This window comes from Triturus cristatus, chromosome 10 (genome assembly GCF_964204655.1).
Source record: "Triturus cristatus chromosome 10, aTriCri1.1, whole genome shotgun sequence".
NCBI classification, from domain to species: Eukaryota; Metazoa; Chordata; class Amphibia; order Caudata; family Salamandridae; genus Triturus; species Triturus cristatus.
Window position 1 is genome coordinate 190055346 of NC_140593.1, and position 22483 is coordinate 190077828.

The following is a 22483-nucleotide window of genomic DNA, read 5'->3' on the forward strand; positions in this document are numbered from 1 at the left end:
GTCTGATTGAGAATTCAGGCGATGGGCTATGCCATTAAAAACCTGACGGATATCTCGTCCACCGTATTACAAGTGCCATCGAATACAATGAACTTGTAATAGGCTGGACGGGATCTTGTAGTGTTTGTGACAGTAATCCATCTGCCAAACTAAGACCCTTGTGGATTGAGTTGTCCAACATTACTTCGCCCTTGGTTATGTGTCAGCTTAGTGATCTTATCCCAGAAAAAGTCTGCTAGGCACAACTCTTCGGAAGGACCGATATGGTTGAAAGTGATAGGTGTGCCATACATTTTTAAAGAATTCATTCCCTTCTCGTCATATATTTTCAGCTTAGGATGTGGTCACGGTAGTACCAAACTTTTGCTTTTTTAACCAGTTTTTGTGTTGCTGGAGTTAACTTTTATAGCCACTCTCCTGATTATTTTGATTTTTCCATGTTAAGGGTTTTGCATTTTTTGCGTGGCTAATCCTAATGTTTCAGGGTACCATGGGGCAGGAGGTGCCCTTTGTTTCAGACCCAAAATACGTTTATGGTGAGAGGTAGGTATTCTGCATTACTCATGGGAAGGGTAATACTGTTAATATATTTAGATTTTCTTTGAAAATGCGAGCAGTTGTCCATACCACTCTACATGACCGTCTAAGGGGCTGAGTTAGTGTTCCACGCACAGATTACTGAATCACAAACGTGACGAATATCCTGTCCATGTATTAAAGTACATTATTTCCAATGGCACTTATTTTCATTCATTCATTTAGACTTTATTCGGTTATAAAACAATGATAACCATAAAAGTACATAAAAACATATTATATCACATTTCACATTTCATATTTCACATTTCAGATAAATTCAAGTAAATAGTGATAAAATAAAATAAATGTTAAAAGACACATGGGCTCTAAAAACATTTAAAACAGTATCGATTTTCTTAAATGAAAAACATTTCAAGAAATACAGAGACCGAGGCTACCGTAAATATATCCTCAAGTTTTCGTATAATCAAAAAGGCAGGTCGACATTGTCGAAGATTCATATATTTTATAATTGGCTTAATCCACCTTTCCCTGGGAATAACATAATATTTACAAAAAAATAAAATATGGATATCTGATTGGGAGGATATGTTATCACAGGGGCATTTAATAATTCCAGCTGACCAATCATTTTTAGCAGGAAAACTCACAGACCTAAAAAGAAACCCAAGTCTGAAACGTATCAACAGGAACTTTTCATGTTCCGTCAACCGCAGGGTTAAATATGGTTGAATATCCTGCGAAATTAAAATCAATTGATGGGACATCACTGTTTTTTTTGTCAGTTCCGTTCGTTCTCTTAACTCCTCTAGGTACATAATACATAACCTTTTCAGTTCCTTCCTAGAAGTCGTCACCATAGACTCAGGATCATCATAAAATTCTGGATGGTTAATATGGCCACAGAAGCTTTTAATGGACCTCAGCCATTTCATTCGGTGCACATTCTCCAAGTTTAGGGCATCCCTCAGTATAAGGCGATTCAAGTGGCACTCATTTGTAGTCCAAACCCTATACCACAGGAGGACAGGCTGAATTCTAATAAGGTCCTCAATATATAACATTCCAAGCTCAGCGTGGACGTTATAAGTGGATGTGCTCTCTGGCGTGGTTAAAAGAAATTTCAAAAAGCTATTCTCTGTCAGCTGTAGACTGGTTACGTTTGAATAGCCCCAAATTCCCGCGCCATAAGTTGCCACGGCCACACAACTGGATTTATAAATGCACAATAACTCTTTCAATGGTTTCTTACCCATCTTTTTACTAAAAGCACTTATTTTATGGTGAACAGGATATCTGTTGTGTTTCTGACGAAGTAATCCATCCGCCAAACATTATACCTGGACTTAAGTATTTTACTTGGTATCCTATCGGCATGGCCTGTTGAACCTCTGTCGCCTAATTCCCTTGGAACCAGGTTTCTGTGATAAAAAGGCAATCTATGTCCAGCTCCAGGATGAGTTCGTCAAAGGAGAAAGAGGACCAAATGCATCAAGCTTGTAAATTCTGAACAGAGCCCTCAGAAACATTTTTAGGATTTTGCAAACAGAAACGAAAATAATTGGCAAGGAACCATCTGAAAGCTTTTCCGATTTCAGTTTTAATTTTTTTTCTTGTAGTTGAATGTGAAAACAAATGACGGGCAAGTGTGTATTTTTCTATTAAAAAAAACATTATAGAATGTTCATGAAATTTTGGCATTGTATACTATATTACAAAATGCTTTCAGTGTTAAAAACATTAGGAAGAAATAAATAATGCAGCAAGACAATGGCAGACCCACTGCTGCACAATGCCAAAGAGAATGTGCCAAAAGCCTGCCACGTTTGCTACAACAATCTCCGGCTCATATGCATAGTGGAGATTGTTGTGCGTAATTGAAAGCCTTAGCCCTCAACGTTCTTGGTCCATAGAAGGACGTTAAAAAACACATGCCAAATATTCCTAATGCAAAGGGTGCAAATAACTCATTCCTCCTGCCCAAGATGAAGGGCTTAGTAAATGCATTCAATAATGCTCTCCAAAAATGATAAAATACCAGTGAGGAAGGTCATGCTCTAAATCCCAACCTTGTGCAAGGCTTTGAGGATATCACTATAGAACCCCCTTCTTTGAAACAGATTTGGGCATACTGCTGATTACTTCCTCTCCTTGGCCTTGCCTTTGGGTTAAGGAGATGCATTGTGAACATTTCTGAAGTCTTGACCAAAGGCTGGCCAGGCACATCACTCTGACTCTGTAAGGGACCAGCAATGCCCTCTTTAAACTTGAAGGAAGTTGTCCTAAGCCAGGAACATGACAGTTTCGGTCTTGGGACACCGTGGCAGCTGATATCCATGCTCAGTGGCTTTGTGGAACCAGAATTGAGTTTCTTTTTCCCATCTGCAGTGCATACATTGACTGTAGAAATCTCTGCCTTAGTGCATGGCTGCAGGTAGCAGAGCTCGGAAACACAGGGCAGTAAATGCCTTTCCTTGGATCCGAACTCTGCCGTAAGCACCGCATTCACTAACTCGGAGATTATTTAAGTTAGTGTATGCCCTGTAGACTAGAAAAAGAACCGTGAAGACCCATCCAGCGTCGGAGCAGTGCAATGAATGGGCTCATGATAGAGCCTCGGGTTTTAGAGCACACTATGGGTGTTTACTTCTTTAATAGAAAACTACAGTTTAAGCAGGAACTAATTTGGATTCCCTAATAAGTCAAGTGTTGCACTTTTTCAGCATCAGAGCGGGTCCCCTTTCCCCCCTGCCACTCTGAGTCAAAAGGCTCGGCCTGTGAGCCAGAGAAGTATGTTCAACTTCACATCCTGTGTAAGTTATGTCCTCAGCCAGAAAAGGAAGAATTACTCTTCACCCCCATGAGTCAGGTCCAGACTCTAAGGACTGTGGACAAGTGTGAAATGCTGACAGTGGTGGAAGAGAAAGAGGCGGTTTGCCATGTGTACTGAGAACTACCGTAGAAGTTGAAAGAATAACGGCCAGCCGCTGGTGTATTACTGTCAAGATTACTACTAAAAGTGTGGAATGCTGCGGAGACCGGAAATGTGTACCACCTCCAAGCTCAGGTCAGGATAACCATGACAGACACTGGAGCACTCTCTGCCATCCCTCACTGAGGGTCTATTGTGTTGTGACGGCACTGGTGAATGACCACAACATGTTGCTGTAGATTTAATTTTCTTTATTTTAGCATATCTAGGAGAGCCCGTTTCCTCACATCTCTTCTTCATCCTGCTTTCCCCTTTTGACCTAGCTCCTCCCTTTCCGGTTCCCCTTTTTAACTCCCCCTACAGGGATCTGTTTCTCTCATTTTTGACATTGATCTTTAGATTTCTCCAATAAGTAGGGCAAGTTTTCAAAGTGTTCACTGTGATCAGCGTGGTGGACTTAATTCCATTGTTGCTGTTGAGACAGGAGTGAACTCAGGGTCATGTTTTCTGATTTGTTCCTGATCAGCCCCAGGGGTGTCACCCTTTGAGATAGATACAGGCTCATTGACTCCCAAATCGCACCCCTTGAAGTGAGAGATGTTTCTGGTTATCCTTTTGTCATTAGCGGCTGCTGTGATCACAGATCCTTTTAGATCAGTCACTTATGTTCATGATATATACTGTCTGTCCTTTTACTGTGCTCCTTTCTGACTAGTACCCAGTCCCCTTCCTGCATGATTGATGTTTTTTCTTTCCGGCAAGTGTTTGCATATTCCTTTATCTTGGCCTTTTTGGTATGGACCTGCTCCACCATCTCTTCCTTGTCTGGGGGTTGACAGGCATGGCCAGCCGGATTCTCTCAGGTGGGGATTCTTGTGCACACTGCTTGGCCCAACATGAGTGTAGTTGAACATTTTTCTGTAGTGCTGTGGGGAGTGGTTCGATAAGCTTGCATTATTTCATTCAGAGCCATCTGGACATCTCATCTCATTAACTCAGCTTGTTGTATGGTTCTTTTGAAAGTGCTCATAAACCCCTCCACCCCATGGCAGTGGCTCATTGGACTTTCAGGTGTACACTTGCACAGTGTAGCTTGGTCTTGTGGTTTATCTTGTATTCCGTGACACATATGTAGTTAAGAAACGACCCTCTGTCTAATACGAATTTGTCCGAAAGTTCTCCTTTTTCGGTCGAGCCTGTAACAGCGCACATGCGCTGTTCTGGCGAAGACTTCATGTAAGGGCTTTCGAAAATTAACCTAAGAATCGCACACGCTCGTGCGTGTGCTTTTTGTTTTAGCCCACGCTATTGGCCTTTGCGTGCGTCTTTTTAACAAAGACAGAACGCAATTGGCCAAAGGCGGGCGCATTGCTCGGCCCATGGCCTGTTGGTGTTGGTTACCCACACGGCCGCCATGTGGTTTCAATTATCGTGCCCAGAAACGGGCGCGATAATTTAAACCAGATGTCTCGCTGTAGCGCGCGCACCACTTGCATGCTTGTAAACATTTTTTTCTTTGCAAGGTTAGTTTCACTTATTCATACACTGGTTTGTGTTTCTGCTGTCACGTTAAAACCATTTGTTGCATGTTTCGCTGCTGGGTGTTATAATAGCAGGGCGAACATTGTGCATATCCATTACCATAAGTCTTTTCAGAGAAACTTTTTCGTGCAAAAGGAACAGAAGTTTACTCGAACGTTGTAACCACAGATAGTGCTGCAGAATGAAAACACTGGAAACCTATCTATTAACGCTCATTGAAAGCAGGGATGGAATTAAAATGGCAACGCCGTGAATACAAAATATATTTCTTTGTTTTTCAATCATACACCCATAAATTCATCAGCAATTTATCCATACATGCACGCTCTATCATGGATCCATCTGCTCACACATTCATGCACCTTCATTCACTGCATGTATGTTTATTGGCTGAGACAACGCATGTTTTATGTTTGTTGTCAGCCTCTGCCTTGAGCTGCATATTTGTTGGTCCGTGTATGCACGGACACTCCCTAGGTATGTTGCGCTAACTGCATGCTTGCCTGTGAGTATTTCTGTGTGTGAAATGTAGAGCTGCCCTTTGGTTTCTCACACGCGGGTATTCCCAACAAACCTCTGGGGTCCTAGCCTATTGCATCATCCTCGTCTGGACGGGTCTGTTAAAGCAGGAGGGGACTGAGCTCAGCACAAGAGGTCCACTGAATGAAGACCGGAAGAGCGACTCTTTGGCCTTTCTGTGACACCTGCACCATTAGCACGTGACCTGCCGCAGTCCCTGAGGAGCTCATCCCTGGCCCTGACGCACAAACACCCTACTTTTTCCACATTTATCAGAGTCAAATCCCACACGCACCCCTCGTGTATGGCAAGACTGTAGCGAGGCCCCACCAGTGGCAACTGTTATGTTATGTTATGTTATGTTAGGGGCATTTGTAATGCGCACAGCTGCCCCAGCTAAGGGGCGTCCTGGCGCCTGACAAGATAGACATAGCCGCACCTAGCAGAACAACGAAATGAACAAACAGACAGTGCAGAGAGGAAGGGATTTAGAATAACACTGTCTTTAAAGCTTTGCGAAATGAAAGGAGATCGTCCAAAAGGCGAATCTCCAACGGGATAGAATTCCACAGGATAGCTGCTTTTACCCGGAAAGAACGACCTCCCATACGGCTCAACTTAAATCTCGGGACCACCGCAAGCGCTTGGCCCATCGATCTCAAGGAGCGAGAAGGTACATAAAAAGACAGGAGATTCGACAGGATCCGAGGAGCTAAACCCTTCAGGATCTTAAAAGCCAGGCATAGAACTTTAAAGTCAATTCTAGTTTTTACCGGCAGCCAGTGTAGAGATCGAAGAGTACTGGAGACAGAGCAGGACCTGGGCAGACCAACTATGGCTCTGGCTGCTGCGTTTTGGACGCGTTGGAAGCGATTATTTCCGCCAAGTTTGCCCACACCAGGAGGGAGCTGGCATAGTCCAAGCGAGAGATTACAGTTGCCTGAACCACCAGCTGCCTCGTGGGGGGGGCAAAAAACTTCAAGACGGATCTCAGGCCTCGAAGGACCCCAAAACAGCAAGCCGCAGTCTTCTTGGAATGCCCCACAAAACTGAGGGCGGGCTCCAGCCACACTCCCAGGTTTCTCAGCTCCATAACTGGAGTTGGGGCTGGCCCAAGTTCAGATGGCCACCATCTGTCTCCCCAAAGCTCTCGCCCCTTCCCGACAACCATCACCTCAGTTTTCTTCGCGTTGAGCTGGAGACAATTAAGATTCATCCAGCTCGCCACTGCTCTCAGTCCACTCTGGACTGTGCGCTATGTACACCACAAGTGCCACACTCTTCACCTTTCTCAAGGCATGTTCCTGTTGCAGTGTTCCTGAAATTACATCCTGCTAATAAATGAGTTGGCCTTGTGCACAGCAATAGCAGTGAAACTTTAAACACATTTACCAAAATACGGAACTGCTTTATTATTTAGAAAGGTAAAACAGATGACCAAATTTGTATGTTTGTAATATTTATGGAAATCTACAGCTAGCACAGCGAGATTTTCTGTGGTGTAAACCTGTAATAGAATTTTGCAGCGCCCTCTTGTGGGAGAACTCCTGCAACTCCACCCGCACCCTAGGCTTTGGAATAGTCCCTGGATAACACATTTTGTGCAAAAGGTTGTTTAATGAATAATCTGCCCGAACATGAAAAATACATTTATACACCCGGTTGTAACTGTTTGCAAGTTGGCAAAAGATAGCAAGGCTCACTTTGAATTGTCCACTAGAGCAAAATCCATTGTGGATCCATAGCGGAGCAACTAGTATTGCATCTTTGAACCGAGTTACCCTGAAGAGCAGCCCTATTTAACCCCGGGCCTGGTTCCTGTGTTACCAGGGCAGAAGCGAGCAGACTTTGCTCTTTGCTCCACTTCATGTGGATTCATGATTTCTACACCACGGCAAGCGTCGAGGAAAATGACTAGTGAAAAGCTGACGCATCTCTCTTTATTATAAGCCACTTTTTTTGTGTAAACGACTTCTAACTAAGGGTGGGTGGAATTTGCGAAATTGACTTTCGCAAATTATCGCGAAATTGCGCAAAATCTTCGCGAGCATGCGAAACTTTCGCGAAGACGCGGAGATTGATTTTCCCGCCCATTCGCGATGTGTTTTTGAGTGCTTGCGGGAAAATATATCTCCAACTTGCCCTTGCGGTCGCTAATGGGCGCCGCCATCTTGCTCGCAATGCTTATTCCTGTTCGCGATCGCAATGACGTGTTCGCGATCTCAAACTCTCGCAACAATCCAACATCTTGTGCGCGCGAGAAACGGATAGGAAAACTCATCGGCAAATGCAGGGACCCGGTAAGTCGCGACCGCGCGCGCAAGAATGCATTTTTAAAGTGTGAACAAGAAAAATACTTCCGTTTCGTGGCAGGTTGCGAAAGTTTTGACATTTTTGCGCTCTCCGCGGAATGCGAAAATGTCAAAATATCACAAATTCCACGAGCGGAACGAAATTTACCGCCCAGGCCTACTTCTAACATTGCAAATCTGGTAAATGAAAAACCTTACGTTTCAGGACTAGAAGTGCTGGGTTTTCTTTAAACAATATGTGCCCAGAGTTCAGGCGTTTTATTGGCGCGCTCACTCTGCTCTGCAAAGCAATTTCTGACTGAAGCATGGGAGAACCAAAGATGAGCTGTACTCCGTAATTGAACCGCACTTTTGTGCTTTTTTGTTACATCAGCTAACAAGCATTTGCAAGGCAATAGGTCTCGCATTTATACGAGTTTAAGCTATTGGCATTGTAAATGAGAATGCCTTTTATTTATGTTTTAAAAAACAAAAATAGGAATAGTCATTCATAATGCCAATAGCTTAAACTTAGACCTATTGCATTGCAAATGCTTGCTGTATCTGTAGTCTCAGGTATTTCTTTAACCCATCATGATCAGCAACTATGCAAACATATTCATTGCTGTCCTAAGAAATAGGTGTGAGGGATCTCGAGTCATGGGACACGGAACGTCGAGATCTGTAGATAGCGTGCAACCATACACATGATCACAAAAAGCAGATGGAGCATTTTCTCTGATCACACACTGCCTTTATGTGATGTCAAGGTCTGGACTCTCTTTTGAATTTTGCCATATGTCTCATTGTAACACCCTAAACACTTTCTCAAAGTGATTTTCTTTCCCGCAAGTCCGATATTCTTGACCCATGGCAGGGCATGGCCCAGAGTACGAGCATTCTATACCACAGTGATAGTCCTTCAGTTTGTGGTCTTTCTTGCTGTTGTTCGTTGTTCCTTGTGACGAGCCTGGAGCCGTAACATTTGTTCCCATTTTTTAGATTTTTCAGCCTTCAATTTTTTTTGTGTGTTCTTTCGCTTGGTCATTGACTCTGGTCATTTCTTCTATTTTGTCCAGGGAATAGCTTTTCTTTAGAAGACATAGATGAACTGACACCCATTAGCATCCTTCTATGATCAGTAGACAGAGTGCATCTTCTGGTGTGAATGTGTGAAAAGCCAATGTTTGTCAACCCTCTTAGGTGTTGTAATGAGCTCCCCCATGGATTCATCCTTCTCTTGCAAGGCCAGATTGAAGGCGTATCTATCATAGTCTATGTTTTTCTGGAAAGGAACTTTTTGTTAAGTGCTTCACTTACTGCTTAAAAAGACGTTGTTGAGTCTGCCGGCAGTTCTTTGATGATTTGTTCAACATCTTTGCCTACCAGATGTGCAGCGCAATGAGGCATTATTCTGGGTCAATGACTTGAGACCCTTTCCTGAGATTCTCAAAATCGTCCAACCATTCTTGCCAATGGAGCCTCATGCCACTGCCAGACGTGAGTGTCAGTGGCTCCAGAGGATGAAGAAAAGGCACTGCAAACATGGTCAACCTTTGCACAGTGCTCTGTGTAGGTCTGGGTGAAGGCGACATGTCACAGGCCCAAGAGGGGTACCTCCATGTGATTGGCTGTGTGATCAACTTTTTAACTTTGTACTCAAAGGTCTGTATTCATGATTTGGACTTTATTGACAGTGTAACTTATGGTGGTGCTGTCAAATTTGAAGAAAAGAGGTAATTTGGCCATGCTCCGGCCTCACCTACTGCTGCAGTTGACGATTTCAATGGTGCCTGTATTCAAAATGGTCATCAAAGATCCCTCAATGCTCATTGGATGAGCCACCTGACTTCAAGATGGCCACCAAGAGGGGCAGCAGTCGCACAATATCTCGCTGTCTACAGAGCTGATAGTGCAGGAGACTTGAGCAGTATGGCTGGTAATGATGCGCTGCTTACCGCAGGTGAGATTTAAAGTGTTGCTCGTCACAGCATGGCTAGGGTGGGCTCCTTGCACCATGTTTGTACTGATTCTTCTTTGCGCGACAGGGGTGGGATCCCGATGTTGTGCTGTGCGCTGATCTTCCTCCCCGCGACTGGAGTAGGTTCCAGAAGCTCATCTCCCCGCATCTCTTCTCCAGCCTGCTATCCACAATTGACCTAGCTTCTCCCTTGTCGCTTCCCCTTTTTAACTCCCCCTCCCTGGACCCCTTTCTTCGCCTGGGTCCTAACGTCCTGACTCTGACATCCAGTTACAACATTACAGAGTCAACATAAAAGACCCGCTGTGGTGTCCTGCTTGTCAGGACATCTAGTGATGTCATAGGACACCATGGTGATGGGGGCTCCTCAGACAGCCAAAGTCATCAGGGCTGAATGTTACATCTGCTCTTGGTGGGGATCATTCATATATTAGTCTAACTTGGAAAAAGTCTCTCCTAGTTAAGCTACGTGTTTGGGTCTTTCTACACATCTACCTGCGTTACAATAATGGCAACGAGATTAAAGCTCAAAGAACTCATATATAAAGTAGAGCCAGAGCATTAAAGCAAGATTTATTAAATGGTGCCAGAGAAGGGAAAAGAAGAATAAAATACAGCACTTCCGGTGAGGACCACAACAGTGCCTGTCCAAAAGATGTTAAATGGGCAGAACTACCTAGAACTACATACAGATGACTGCCATCCAGTATCAACAACGCGCTAATTCAAACCCTAAACAATCTCCTCCAAGACAACAATCTATCCCAACACTGCTCAGAGGAAACTCACAATAAAGGAGAAACCTTGGATGCCATTATCGCTCATCGAGACGCAGTTGTGATCGATCACATTCTCCCCGTGGACTAGTCGGACCACCACATCATCTTATTCCACATCAACCAAAAATTGCTATCCCAGCCACCCTTGCAAGACCCCCCAAATGGGCTAGAAACTTAACCCAGATTCCCCTGGTCGTCCTAGAAGAAAAGATAAGCTCACTCCTCTCCAGCGCCAATGATCACCTCACCACAACTGAACTCACTTTGCTCTACAACTCAAATATGGTGGCCTTGCTTGATCAACTAGCCCCCCTTAAATAAAAAAAAGCAGGATCACTCCAACAATCCTACTGTTATCCTCCGCGAACAACTCAGAGCAGTTTGCAAGAAGTACAACAATCACATCAAGAACAAAAAAAAAGTGTTTTTCCGCACCGCGCTAGCCAGCGTAAAAAACAAACCCAAGGAGCTCTTTAACATCATCAGGCAACAAACCTCCTAGCCCGTCCTCAGTGCTGGCTTCCAAAGAACTGTGCGACAACTTCGCCAACTTCTTTAATGACAAGATCATCAAAATAGAGCTCTCACTGGATGTCAACAGCACCGCCCCCCACCAAGAGCAGCACATCTGGGGCGTATGATAACACGCCCAAACCCTGGTTACTTTTCCATCCCATCCAGGAAGCAGAAATACTCAAACTGATCTCCACCTCCAATCCCTCATCCCAGGTCCTGGACCCTTTACCCCCCCAACTGACCAAAAAGTTGAAACTCTCCCTAGCCCTGCTCTGGTGCAAGATCATAAACAGCTTCCTGAGAAGCGGAGTCGTTCCAGACTGCCTCAAAGTTGGACAAGTCACGCCACTGCTAAAAAAAACTGGCCTCGACATTAAAGACCTGAATAACTTTAGACCTGTCTCTAATCTACCTATTCTTTCCAAAATCCTGGAAAGATGCATGCTCCAACAACTAACCCAACACATGGACAGCATCAACCTCCTTGATTCCCACCAGTCTGGCTTCAGAAAAGGCTGCAACACTGAAACCGCGATCCTCAACATCATTGATGATATCCACAAATCACTTGATTCTGACCAATGATGCCTCCTCGTTCTTCTCGACCTATCGGCAGCATATGACACGGTTGATCACAAACTTCTCATTAAGGTTCTTCTAGAAAGGGCTGGACTTGATGAGGTGGTCCTACACTGGTTCTCCTCCTTCTTACACAACCGCACCCAAAGAATCAAAAAACTTTACGTCCAAACTACACCCAGTCTGCAGAGGAGTCCCCCAAGGCTCAGTGCTCTCCCTGCAACTTTTCAACATTTACATGGAACACCTCACCACCCTACTCAAAAAAGCCAACATTCCCTTCCATTTGTATGCAGACAATATACAGATCTACTTGGAAACCTCCTCCATCAAGGACATTCAAAGACAAAGACTCAATGACACATTGACAGAAGTCCAACACTGGCTGTCAAGTAACCACCTAAAACTTAATCAAGACAAGACGGAAATACTCCTCATCTCGAACAAAGAAGAGAACCCCCAAATTGCGGAATGGCTAAATACTATCGATGCACTCAACGGGAAACTCACCCTGGTCGACTCTGTAAAATAACAAGGTATCATGCTAGACCCAAAATTGGATATGACCAAACACATTAAGAACTCAGTTAAGAGCACCTTCCTTAACCTGAAGCTACTGAACAAAATAAAACCTTTCGTCTCAACAAATGATCTCAAACAAGCCACCCAAGCATTGGTGTTGTCAAGACTAGACTATGGAAATGCAGTCCTCACAGGAATAGCAAATCACATCTTGCTTCCCTCAAAACAACTCTATTTGCGGCAGCCAGAATGGTCACTGGAATATTTTTTTTTAGCACATTTCTCCTGCATACAGAGAGTTAAATTGACTCCCAGTTGAAATGTGGGTGAGCTTCAGAACAGCCTGCCTCACACACAAAGCCTTGCACACCGGCAAACCGGAATATCTGACTTCCAAACTCAAAAAAGCCGGTCAGACCAGGAACCTCAGAAGTTCGAACAGCCTTCTACTCATCCTGCTGGAAACACGCAAACAAAAAACCGCGGCCCGGTCCTTCGCCGGGAACGCGCCCAAAATCTGGAACTCTATTTCCCCTCACATCAGAACTATTGCGTCAATTGCAAAATTCCAAAGTCAGCTCAAAGTCCTGTTCCTTGACCGTTCCCTAGTGAACCAATAGGAGCAACAAGAACATTGAAGCAGACACCTCGCAAGCTTTGAATCTTTGTCCTCAAGACTTCTACCCCCACCTCGCCCCAGACGCCGCTCTCGTCACTTTTCCCCGAATTGGAGCTCTGCCCATGACAACAACTTCCCTCTTAGACTTTCCAAGACCTCAGCGCCCCATGGCTACGCTATGAACTGGAACTCTCTGTCCATGACCTAGGCTAGTATTGTATTGTGTAATTTTCTGCAACGCAACTGGTGTAAAGCGCTCCGATACCCTCGGGTCAGGCCAGCGCTATATAAACTTCTTAAATAAAAAAATTAAAAAAACAACTGCAGTAGCTGCACACTTTCCAAGAACAAATTCACCACAGATGTATGGTAAGGAAGAAAGAGCAACAGACGTGCTGGGAGAGGAATAGACCATCATAACTTGTGAGAGATGTGATGTTTTGCCCAAGACAGCATGAAGCGGTGCTGTTAAAGTAGCTCCATGGTGCAAAAGAATGTAAGTAAATTACAGTTGCAGAACAAGCCGTACAGACCAGTAACATGTGGAGAACATGTTGTCAATACTAAACTTTCACAGGATGTAATTAGATGTGCCGAATAAAGGAAAATCTGCGATTGCAGGTTTAAAGAAGTCAGCATGAAATAAACGCTCTGTAACTAGCCAAAAAGAATGGCTTTTGTCTTCTAAAGGAAAGCTGCTAAACAAATTGGAAAGTGAGACAGTGCAACCAGAGCGGGAGAGAATCGGAAGGAACTTTTTCAGCACAGAAGAGAGATATCGTGAGGTAGTTCAATTTGTGTTGCCTTTTTTTGCTTCTTTTTTTTACTTTGGAGTATGCATTGTACTTGTTCAGTCACAGAATTTTTTAGAGTTGAAGATACCCAAATGAATGTAATTATTTGTGACATTGTCATCGGTATGTTTTAGCCTGGACAGCTGGGGCAGTCTGTGGCAGTGTTAGTGTATTATGACCAGACCAGGAACTTAAGCAACCCAGGACAGTTTTGCCCTTATTAGGGCACATCAGTCAAGTTTATCTTGGTTCCAGTGGCACAATGTATGTGGGACTCACATCTGGACATACCCGCACACTATGGGCATCACTCTGAAGTTGACAAAAAAGTGATCAATGAAATGCTTGAATTATTCTCAGCCGCTGGAAACTATTCTGGCTGCATCCCAGTCTTAAACTTTTTATATAACATGTATTCTCAGCAGATGCAATTATGCCGATGTTTACATCTAGCATATAAAAAAGATATGGATTAAGAATAGAATAGAATGGAAGGGATTTTTGTATAGCGCATGGCTATCCGGAAGCATCCCAGTGCTGTGTGATCACTAGAGTAGGGAATACCTTCTAAGGAAAGAGACAGGTTTTAAGTTGTTTACGTGGTTAGGTTGTCTGCGCAGCTGCGACGGCAAGCTGTTCCACAGCTTGGAGGCATTATATGAGAAGCGTCGGCCTCCACTTTTGACCTTCTTTACCCTTGGTACCACTGCAAGGTACATCTCATCCGAACAAAGGCTTCTGGTGGCCTTGTAAGGGTGGATCAGAGATTTGATGATGGGAGGCCCATTTCCACCTAGGGACTTATGGACGATGCACAGGGGCTTGAAGTTGATTCTTTTCTGCACCGGTAACCAATAGATCATGCGTACAGCCGGTTTTGCAGGGCTTAGTTTCTGGGTTCCCGTGAGCAGGCTTGCAGCAGAATTCTGCACGTCTGCAATTTAGAGATTACGTGGATGGGGGCGCCCAGGTAAAGGGCATTACCATAATCTATTCTTGATATGATAAGTGCTTGGACCAAGGTTTTTTTAGATTGATCTGGTAGTAGCCGCAGAACTTTGCGAATCATTCTTAGCAAGCCAAAACAAAGCGCAGTGGTTTTTCTGGCTTGAACTTTGAATGAAAGGTCTTTGTCCAACCAGACGCCCAGGCTTTTTATTTCTGTTTTCAGTGTGGGTACTGAACCCATACAAGCTGGCCACATAGTGTTGGCTTTGAAGTTTAGCTGGTTGCCAAGTAGCATGAGCTCAGTCTTTTCACTGTTGAGTTTTAATTGGGAGAGATTAGCGACTTCCGCATAGCAATGATGGAGATCCGGGGGCGTATGGTTAGTCTGGGTCAAAACCACCACCAGCTGGGTGTCGTCAGCATATGTAACTATATGGATCCCAAAGGGGGCAATGGTCTCCGCCAGTGGATGCATATAGATATTAAAAAGGTTTGGGCTCATAGATGAGCCCTGTGGGACTCCACATTTAAGTGGGACTGGTTTAGAAAGGGCGTCACCTGAGAACACATGGAAACACCTATCCTCCAGGAAGGATTGGAGCCAAGATAGCACCTTGCCGGACCCTCTTAAATTCTTGAAAAGGTGAGCCAGGATCTGGTGGTTCACCTTGTCGAAGGCCGCGCTTAAGTCGAGAATCTTCCTTGCTTCCTCCACAACCGCCAGTAAGGCGGTCTTGGTGCCCTGGCATGGGCAAAAGCCCATTTGTGAGGGGTGGAGCAGGTGATTGGAATCCAGAAACGTGGAGAGGGCATGGTTGCCAATTTTCTCTGCAATTTTGCCAATTGCCGGGAGCAGCGAGATAGGGCGATAATTGCCCAAGTCTGCCGGGTCCAGGTGTGGCTTTTTGAGCAAAGCTTTTACCATCGCTTTCTTCCATTCGGGGGGGACGATCCCTAATGAGTGGGACGAGTTGATCAGACAGGTCGTACTGGGGGCCACCGTAGACGCTGCCATCTTTAAAACGTTAAGAGGTACAGGGTTCAATGGTGACCCTGAATTAACCTTAGTTAAGGTAACTAAGAATGACTCCTGAGTCAGCGGTGTGAAGATCTCAAAATTGTATTCATCTCCAAGCTGGCCTGTGCCGATCGACTCAGGGGTGTCATTATCTTTTTGTGGGAGGTGTTTAAGAATATTGTGGACCTTGGTGGCAAAGAATTCTGCAAGTTCATTACAGCGGTCTCCTGACGGATCGGGGGCCGCCGGGGGATCTGGAGCTTTAAGAATTGTTTTCAATCAGGAAGGTCTCTCTGGAGGAATTGGCTGTCCCGGAAATCTTTTCCGCAAATTAGGAGGCTAATGCTCATTTTATTTCAGCCTTATAATTACCAATGGCTATCCTATATTCCAGTTTTTTTGCTGCAGAGAAATATTTCCTCCACATTCTCTCTAGGCATTTGCATTTTTGTTTTAGCGCCCACAGCTCGGGGGAGAACCATGTGGTCTTGTTGCAACCTACTTTCTTCTGGATTCATTTCCTTGGAAGCACTGTGTTCAGTGTGTGAACCTCAGGTAATCTGGGATAGGATTAAGCTCCAGATTTGATTCTGTGTTTTTCGTTACCTGGACCCACTCTTCCAACGGGAGTTTGGACCAAGATCGGACCAGTGTTTGTGTTGAGTGTGAGTGCGGTGCGAGGGTTGATGGGGACCATATTATGGAAATAAGGAAATGGTCAGACCAAGGTATGGACGTAGGCGCTTTGGCTTTGAGGTCGATCAGGTTAGAAAAAATTGGATCCAGAAGGTGACCCTTAATATGAGTTGCTTGGGAGACCTTTTGGTGGAGTTGACATGCCATCAGGTCTTGCGTTGGTTCGGTCACTGATGATGCTAAAGGATCATCGAAGTGCAATTTGAAGTCTCCCAGAAGAGAGAAGTTAGCTGAAGTGCTAGCCAGGGTTATGACAGTCTCCATCAGGGATTTGTCAAATTGGCCCATTGACCCAGGTGGGCGGTAAATAAGAATGCCCTGCGCCGACCCAGCGTGAGCCTTTGAAATGTGCAGATTCCCTCACTTCCCCACCCCAGAGCATTGAACACAGCTCCACAAGTCGGAACAGGTACTGTCACAAGTTAGAGCGTTTTAAACAAGTGCAAGTGATAGCAGCAATGTATTTTAAAAGAAGGCGGCAGAGCTTTACAGTACAACAAATAATGTCACAAGTTAAAAGCCATTTTAAAACAAGTGCGAGTGAGAGCAGCAGTTGTGTTTTAAAAAGAAGGCAAAAGACACACAAATGATGGACGGAATGCATAACAAATCAAAACATTCACCCCCAGTCAAGAGATCTGGGTTAAATCCATCATTCTTTTGCTCACCATGCCACCCCAGTTCAGACCTGGCTATATGCAAATCAGTCTTGACCCTGTGCCTCATGGGAACAATCCAGTTCGAACTGCCAATCCCGAAACCAGCCCTAGGATGCTTGTTTCCAGTCCAGGGAGGACCTGGCTTGGCAGTACGGGCTGGACTGTACCCATGAGGCACAGGGTCAAGACAGATTTACATATGGCTGGGTTCAAACTGGAATGGCATGGTGAGCACAAAAACGATGGATTTAGGCCCAGATCTCTGTACTGGGGTGAATGTATGACATTCTGTCCATCAACTGTTGTTTTTGCATTAAAAAGAAGGTGGCAGACACCTTAGTGCGATCCTGTGCCAAAGGTCAAGCCCGCTAGTGATCGCTGAGGTTAAGTTTAATTAATCTCAACCATTGGTAATTGCTTGGGCCGCATCTTAGTCTATCATTATTTTGCACACCATGCCACTTCAGTTTGGACCCAGCCATATACAAATCAGTCTTGACCCTGCTCCAGTGATAACAACCAGCCAGAACTACCAGACCAGGTCCTCCCGGAACTGGAATGCAAGCGTTCCAAGAAGGGTCTCATTCCTAGTAGGGCTCATCAGTAAGGTGTAGGTTGGTTCCTGTGGCATCCGTGCACAAGACCCATGTTTGGGAATACACGCACAAATGCATTTGCTGCTCAAACTTAATTAGGTTAACAAGTACCTGTGAGGATCTGTTCCTAAGTTGCTGATTAAAAGCACTGATGATAACAGAAGCCTATCCCTTCTCATTCCCTATATTTTATTGTTTAAATTAACATCTGAGCGTTTGAGTTATGCTTATCGGCAGGGTTCAAAGCCCCATCTCAAGTGCTGTGTTTCAATTCTGAAGTCCCATTTGCTAGAAATAAAGGCTACCTACTTCTAGAAATGGCAATTAAATGCTGAAATGTTTCACCAGTTATTGTCTTGGCGTAAAAAAGGCTTTAGATGAAAAATTGGGTGTCAATTTTACAAGCACCCCTGATACTATGGCCCTCAATGTGCACATTATGTCCTTTTTATGTCGAGCATTCAAAACCTCTTGTATGTACTTTAGTATATACTTCTTATAATGTTTAGTATATACTGGGCTTGTAGCCCACCCATAGGTTTCTTATTTGCTGGCTCCATTGACACTCTCATATTCTTTCTCCCCATTTGTCCATGGCATGCATTTGTCATGCCTCTACCTGTGTTTTTCCGTCCCCTAGAGCAGGGACTAAGTACAATATAAATACAGTGATCAACATTTTATCATCTGTTCAGGAACTACTCTTTTCTTTCTTGAAAAGCAATTCACAGGATTGGCCCTGTTTTCGCCACTAGGCTACGTCTAGGCACTGCACATTGTAAACCCTGGTTAATAATGACTATTAAACACAATTCAAAATTACAGTAAACATGTTGAAACTATAAAGAATAAGACACATTCATCCCTCATTTACTTGCACATTTCAGAAAGAAGTAACATGCATCATGTCACTCCTGCCATTAATCGAATAAGGTATGTTTTCATTGCATCACCGACTGGTGCAATTAGTGAAGGCATTATGTGAACAACATTATTTTTATTCATCATTTAATTTCCTGTAGGTTGCAGACTTGCCCTATCTGGTCATTAATTGCATTTCCAGTGTTCATTAAATAGTATGAAAGCCCAACCTTGGGTGTGTGTGGCCGGCCACCAGTGACACATGAAGTAACAGTTGATGTTGTAGCTCCTAGGATAATGTGCTGCATTGCTAAACACTATATAGGTTCTAAAGGCGAGACCTATTGGCTATGCAGTTACTCAATGCAGCAGTACAACCATTTCAATAATGAATGGCAATGTCTCATATATACATCTTACTATCGGTGTTTCGCACACTAAGCACAATAAACAGAAAGATTCATGTTTCACATTGTAAAATGGCTGTGGTTACTCCCTCTTTGTGTAGCTTATATACATACTTGCGTTGCCACTGTGGGTCAACCCACACCGGTGGGGACAATCCCGTCAGGGGGCTGCGATGTGGAAGCAGATTCCTCCTCGAGCAAATAGCTATTTAACCCCTTCCATGCTCATGACGGAACGATTCCGTCATGAGCATCGGTTGAGCTGTGCTCATGATGGAACCGTTCCGTCATGGCCCCGCCCGCGCTCGAACCCTTCAGCACCGCGGGGGAATCCGCGCAGCGCTGAAGGGGTTAAAGGGCCCCATATGTCCTTGGGCCTTGACGACGGTGGCGTCGTAGTAGCAAATAGGTCACAGTTGGTATTGCAATAAACAAGACTGTTAAGCCAGGCCTTGGTTGTTGGACTGAATCTATTACCCCACTGTAATGCTAGTTCTCGCTTAGCTAATAACAAGGCAATGGCTACGAATTTCGCACTTGTTTTGGAAAATTACGGACATACCCCAATAGGGCTACCTCTGGAAAAGGGTTAAATCAAGTTGTATCATGCGTGACAGTATTGTATACACTGCCTTCCAATATTTCCCCACTTTCACGCAGGTCCAGGTCATGTTGGGGAAGTCTGCTTGCTGTGCTCCACATTTCGGGCACGAGTGTGATCGCAAGGGGTCTCTGGAATTAAGTTTGGCTGCTGACATATATGCCCTCCATATGAATTTAAAAGGAATTTGTTGATGCTTACTGTTCAAGGAGACTTCCTTAGTCTGGGAAAAACAGAAGGCCCAATGTTCATCTTCTATTTGGTGGCCTAGATCGCGTTCCCAGGTCTCACGTATGTTGGCTTCTCTGCTGGGAATTAATGCCATAGAGGCCCTATATAGTTTGGATATGAGGTGGGCGCCATCTTGATTTGTGATCAAAAGGTTCAGCGGTGAAAAGGAGACGGCCTCTCGCGGGAACTCAGTTATTCTTGTCTTCAGAGCACTACGGAGTCTCCTGAATACGAAGTGGTCCATGAAGGAGGCTTCACCAAACCTGCCTTTCTCTGTGCTGGAGAAAATATGTCCTCCCAGAAACAAATATCCTACCTTATCTAATGAGTATGCGCTAAGTGTATGCTGTACAAGCTTTTCCCCTGTAATGGGCAGCTATAGATTATTGACTACCGGTAGGTCCGAGGAGTATAGAGTATGATGTTCAGTCATTCTCTCCAGTTTCTTCCAAGCCCAACTGGTGGTAGATACTGTCTATATGTCCCGAGGATCTCTAGGGAACCCCTCCGGCAGGATTTTTCTGAGTGGGGCAGGGAGAAAGAGCCCCTGCTTCTTTATTTCTTTAGGTAATACAATACCCCTGACTACTCTTTCATAACACTTATTGCTATGCCCACTCTCATGTATTTAATTTGCTCAGAGTCCCACAGCAATGTATTGCGAAATTGTTAAAATGCATGTCTTATTTTCAGCTTTGGGCGAACAAAGCAAACACAAGTAGATGATGGACCCTCCATTTATTTCTCTTACATTTCCAGGAGTATATCACTCATAATTGAGTACATGCTATTGGAAAGAAGTCCAAGAAATGCCATTCAGGTTTGTTATTGGTGCAAGAAGCAACAGGGGAACAATCGAAGGACGAATGGACAGGAGTTTAGGCTGACATGTTTGAGATTAGATGGATCAGTATCACAGGATTATCTTGAGGTTCGATTTTTCCCTTCGTGGGTCTTCGATTTTTTAAAGTACATGCAACGTTTAACATTCAAAATTCAATAGTTATGCAATGGCTCTTGGAATTCCACCCAGTGACTGTCACTCTCCTGAAGTCTTCAGATCGTAGATATGAACTTCCTCTTAACTTACTTTTAAATTCAACCACCATGAATATTTGTCTAGCTATAGGCGTTTAAGGTCTGAGCATATTCATAAAGATCAAGATTTGTTTGTCATTAATGCGTTCTTTATTTTTTAGTCTACCAGTTAGAGCATTGGTTCTTTTCGGTTTTTTAATATTGTTTATCTCTGATACCTGACTTTCCAATGGATGCAGTTTCTTTCAATATTATTTTATTAGTGGGGGTCACCAATGTTTCTGACTGGGTAACTCTGAGATTTAGCACATTTCCACGATTTGGGCAGGCAATGATACTCAACAGAATACTGATAGAGGAAGCTTTTGGTACTAGCACGTCCAAGATATTCAGTTTACTGTGTGAGTGATCTATGCACTGCAACATTTTCGACTACACAGGTTTTTTAGCTAATTTGTAGTTGCAAATTCCCCGTTGAGAATTATTACATTGTGCTATGATGATTCAAAGATCTAATGTTGCATAAGGGGGCTTGTTTCCTTGGTCATTTCGTCTTTGTGGCCCCCTGCACGTGTTATTCGTCATTTCAACTACTGATAAATCCATATGCTTTGTCCCTCGTACTTACATTAAAAACATTTCTCATTCTGAGTTGGCTACATTAAATGCATTTAATAAGTCAATCATGCAGTCAATTCTTACAATAATTTTGTGAGTGAGCCAGTCAACTCTGAGTTGAATCCAGTTACGGTGGTGATAATATGAGATGCCAGTCGACATATTTACACATGAACACCCGTAAAGGCAAACTAATGGAGTCAGCCTTCTACAATATGAAGGCACTCAGTCATATTTTTCCTTCTTAGGGGTCTATTCGGATCCGGGTCGGACAGCTCTCCGAGAGCTGCCTGTAGCCTTACCGTGTGACCAACACGTACCCGTAGCCAGTCCGTCCTGTAGATGAAGTGCGATGTGCATAACTGCCAAAAACACGACCGACACGTAGGCTGTGATTCAAGCTCCATTCTCCGTCTGAGCCGTAACTCCGAACGCCGAACCGAGTCACCGGAAGCAGTATCCACTGCAGTTTCCGCCCTGACAAGTACGAAGCGTACTTCCTACGCGCCGGACGGGTAGCCACGTACGGCACGTCACAGCATCCGGAAAACAAGCATATCAGCTACGATTCGCGCCACAACTTAATCCACGGCTACGAGATGGACCAGTTTGCAGCGGGTACGAGACGGAGCAACAAGCAGCGTGTACGACACGAACACATCATGAATCCCATCACGCAGGTCATACCAGTACTCTACATCTATGACCGGATCAGGAACCGACGCCGACGGCGTAGACGGTAAGTCAGACACCTACCACACAAACAAACGACACGTACCAGCAAAATGGTACACACACACATGGGATCCACATCCTGGCCACTAACAGCAGGCCACCATAGGGGTTGCATGGCCAGCACCACTACCACCCCCACCCATAGGGCTTATGTTGCCCATCACCCCTGCCACCCCCACCCATTGGGGACTTGTTGCCCAGCACCACTACCACCCCCACTCATAGGGCATATGTTGCCCATCACCCCTACTACACCCAGCCATAGGGGACCTGTTGCCCATCACCCCTGCCACCCCCACCCATAGGGCTCATGTTGACCATCAACCCTGCCACCCCCAGCCATAGGGGACCTGTTGCCCATCCCCCTGCCACCCCCCCCACAGGAGACCTGTTGCCCATCACCCCTGCCACCCCCACTCATAGGGCTCATGTTGCCCATCACCCCTGCCACCCCCACTCAT